This window comes from Helobdella robusta (assembly GCF_000326865.2).
Source record: "Helobdella robusta unplaced genomic scaffold HELROscaffold_1, whole genome shotgun sequence".
NCBI lineage: Eukaryota > Metazoa > Annelida > Clitellata > Rhynchobdellida > Glossiphoniidae > Helobdella > Helobdella robusta.
The window spans coordinates 5196034-5200491 of NW_008703570.1; positions in this window are offsets into that span (position 1 = coordinate 5196034).

Below are 4458 nucleotides of genomic sequence, written 5' to 3' on the forward strand. Positions count from 1 at the left end.
AAATTTTGAAGCGTCAACTAAGGACCAACTGTTCCAAGTTTGTAGCAATTTTTTCGATTCAATTTGGATAGCGGATGTAGATGTATCCGGCCAAATTGCAAGATTGAAAACTTTATGGAATGAATTAAACAGTGGGCTTCAGGCATCGGGAGAAAATAAACTACCAGAGCTGCTATTAGTATGCAAAGCGATGCAGATTCTCCCAAATAGTTTCCAAAATTTCAAATCAAGTTGGCTAATGCTAGGTAAAGAAAAGCAGTCGATAGATGATTTAATCACTCATCTCTGTGCTTTCGAAAGAGAGATAAAGACTTTCGACACAATCGATAAATCATCAAGGCAGAACGCCTTAGTTGTAAATGTTGAAAAGCCAAGTTTCAACAAATCAAGAGATTTCACTAGAAGGACAAAACCAGTTGGTAACTGCAACTATTGCCATAAACCTGGACACTGGGTTAGGCAATGTAGAAAGTGGGTCAGTGATGGAAGACCTTCTAAAAATTCCAAAAATGTTTCAGCGACACCAAGAAAAGCATATGATGAAACATCAAATGTAGTTTTGTGCACGTCAGCCAGTAATCAAACACTGAGAGACAACACTAAGTGGTATATTGACAATGGAGCAACAAAACACCTAACAAACAATCCAGATAATTTTGTTACTTTTGAGAAGTTTGTCGCACCATGTTCTGTTCAAGCTGCAGGAAAAGAAGTTCTTGCTGCTGTGGGTAGAGGCGAAATAAATATGCTGTCAACAGTAAATAACAAACAACAGTATATAAAACTCTCAGATGTCTGGTATGTTCCAAATATAGGTAGAAACCTGTTTTCCATATTAGCCGCACAAGATAAAAATTCAAAAAACAGCAAGTTTGAATCTTATGCAACCAAATGTCAACTCAGTATAAAGAACCGAGTGGTAGTACAAGGGACAAGACGAGTAGATGGTTCTTTGTATGAGCCAAACTTGATTTCATTAACTCCAAATACACCGGCTGAAGTGAATATAGTCAGTGAAAATTCAATAGTGCAGCTCTACCATGAACGTTTTGGTCATCAAGATAAACGTCACATAAAGAATGTTATAGAAAAGGAGTTAAACATTAAAGTTCATCTTGACAAGGATTTGTGTGAACTATGTCTCTATGGTAAAGCACATCGGTTAAAATTTGGCAAGAGAAATGCAACCAATAAACCAGGTGAACTACTATCAGCAGATGTTTGTGGTCCTTTCAGTACAGAATCATTTAATTGTAAACGATATTTTGTTGTTTTCAAAGATCATTACAGCAAAATGAGGTTCATTTCTTTTCTTAGACACAAAAATGAAGTGAAACAGGCACTACAAAATATTTTGTCTCAAGCAGCGACTCAAGGTCATAAAGTAAAAGAATTTTTGAGTGACAATGGGGGTGAGTTTGACAACGAAGAAGTTCGAAACATCCTGCGCAGCCATGGAATCACGCAAAGACTAACAGCATCATATACACCTCAACAAAATGGTGGTAGTGAACGTGAAAACAGAACAATAGTAGAAATGGCACGCACATTGAAGTACTCAAATCCAGATTTTGAATTTCCAGTCGCTATGTGGGCTGAGTTATGTTCAACTGCAGTATATTTACTTAATCGAACAGGCAAGTCGTCGATTGAAGATAAAAGCCCATTTGAAATTTGGACAGGTAAAAAGCCAAGAATTAACCATTTGAGAATAATTGGCTCTACATGTTTTGTTCACATACCTGATCAAAAACGTAAAAAAATGGATAAGAAAGCCATAAAAGGTTACCTTGTTGGTTACGATGGTGACGAACGCTATCGTATATGGCTCAAAAATCAATATAAAATGATATTCTCAAGAGATGTTGTTTTCCAAGAAAAACCTATGAAATGTACAACATCATTTGAACATCAGACTCAAAAAGATTTTACAACAGATCCTCAAATCAATTGCAAATCAGAAAATGACTCAAGTAGTAGAAATGATGATTCAAAAGAAGAAATTACAGATGACACTAATGAAGATGTTCACAACCGTAGTTCAGTTTCATCTGATGAAGAAGATCAATCTGACTGTTGTAATCAAAAGACCAAAGGTATGGTTTTACGTGACAGGAATAATATCAAAAAGCCATCTCGTTATGATCCTTTCGTTATGCCTGCATTAAGTGAAGTACTTGAACCAGAGAGCTACAAAGATGCCATTCAAAGTGATGAAAAAGATGAATGGTTTAAAGCCATGAACAGTGAAATGCAGTCATTAAAGGAAAATCAAACGTGGGATTTGGTAAGTCTTCAAAAAGGTCATAAGGCAATACCATGCAAATGGGTCTACAAGGTAAAACACAATCCAGATGGTTCTGTTGAACGTTTTAAAGCCAGGCTAGTGGTAAAAGGTTTTTCTCAGAAAAAGGGAATTGACTATGAAGAAACCTATAGTCCTGTGGTCAGAAGTTCAACTATAAGAACACTATTAAGTGTTGCTGCAAATGAAAAGATGTCACTCATGCAGTTTGATGTGTCAACAGCATTTCTATACAGCAAACTAGATGAAGATATTTACATGGAGCAACCTGAAGGTTTTAAAGATAATTCAGGAAGAGTCTGTAAACTCAAGCGAAGTCTCTATGGACTTAAACAAGCTCCAAGATGTTGGAACAAACGCTTTGCTGAATTCTTGAAAAAGAGACATTTCAAACGAAGCGATGCAGATACTTGTTTGTTCATTAGAATACAGGGAGGAAAGAAACTCATACTTGCACTGTATGTTGATGATGGACTAGTTGCAGGAACCGATAAAGAAGAACTAAAAATATTTGAAAAAGAATTAAAGTGAAAATCAAGATAACATCTAAACCTGCAACATATTTCCTTGGATTAGAGATTAATCAAGATGAGAAGGGAAATATTAATGTCAGTCAGTCATCCTATACAAGAATGATTCTTGAAAAGTTTGGGATGAGTCAGTGTAAATCCTGTACAACTCCGATTTCAAAATCTGAGGAGTTCGATGAAAACAAAAATGAACATGAGGAAGTGAAATTTCCTTACAGATCAGCAGTTGGTGCATTGATGTACTTGATGACGGGAACAAGACTAGATATTGCATATGCAGTTGGAGTAGAATCCAGAAGTTTAGAGAAACCCAGCAAGTCCAGTGTAGCACAAGTTAAGCAAATTTTCAGATATTTGCAAGGCACAGCTGATGTCGGTATTGCTTACAAGTCTGGTCAAAACAATACACTTATAGCCTACAGTGATGCAGATCATGGAGGAGATAAATCTAGTGGAAGATCGACATCAGGTGTAATCTGTATGTTTGGAGGAAGCGTGATCAGTTGGTTTAGCCAACGTCAGCCCTCAGTTGCGATTTCAACTACTGAAGCAGAAATCGTTGCCGCAAGTGAAGCAGCTCGTGAAGTGATATGGCTCAAACGATTGTTGAACGACATCGTAGATCTAAAGAAAAAACCAGAAATTTTTGTCGACAATGAAGCAGCAATTCGGTTAGCACACAATCCAGAACTTCACAGAAGAACAAAGCACATCCACATTAGACATTTCTTTGTCAGAGAAAAAGTTGCAGAAGAAGAAGTTTCAGTTGAACGAGTTGCGACAGAACTTCAAGTTGCTGATGCTCTGACAAAACCAATGGTAGGACCAAGACTAAAGAATCTGATGTGTGCGACGGGTCTTCAGAACATTTAGGTTAAGGTCATCTAATGTTTTAAATAAAATGAGAAGGTGTTAAGTTTTTATGTTTTATATTAAAACATTATGATTGATAATATACATTTATTTTCTTTGGACCAAATGTTCTTTGCTTTGTATGTAACTTCACTTTTCCTTTTCTGTTGATCCGGTAGATAATAAACAAGTCGAGAACGTTGCAAAGTTTATTTCTTGTCTATTAATGTCTTTCAATATTGTATCAATTAATTAAGCGATCTACGTAATAAGAAATTTAACAACATCCACCAGGTTAGATCGCCATACGATATGAATTTGTTCACTAGTAGCATAGAAATTGTTAAATAAGTGTTCAGAGTTAAGTTAAATTTAGTTTATTTTTTTAGAACTACATGAAGGCGATAGTTCCGATAATCATAATGAAAAAGTGATTGTTAAAAATGATGAATCATTTGAGCAAGTAGCTTTGCACGATAATGACGAAGATAACAAGATAAAGAATAATGAAAAAGTCTATCAACAAATGGATTTTGTACATAATAATGATATTGGACTGTATGTGGGCAGCAGTAATAAAACAATTAATGATGATATAAAATTTGAACTTCTACAAAATCCATGGAAACCAGAATTTGGCTACAAATTTCCGTATTCAAATCATATTAAAAATGGTAAAAATGAAAAACNGGTACATTTTGAAAAGTCACTTGGAAACATTTAATGCATGGTTGACATACTCGCATGTGGAACAAGGTTATTTTGCAGGTA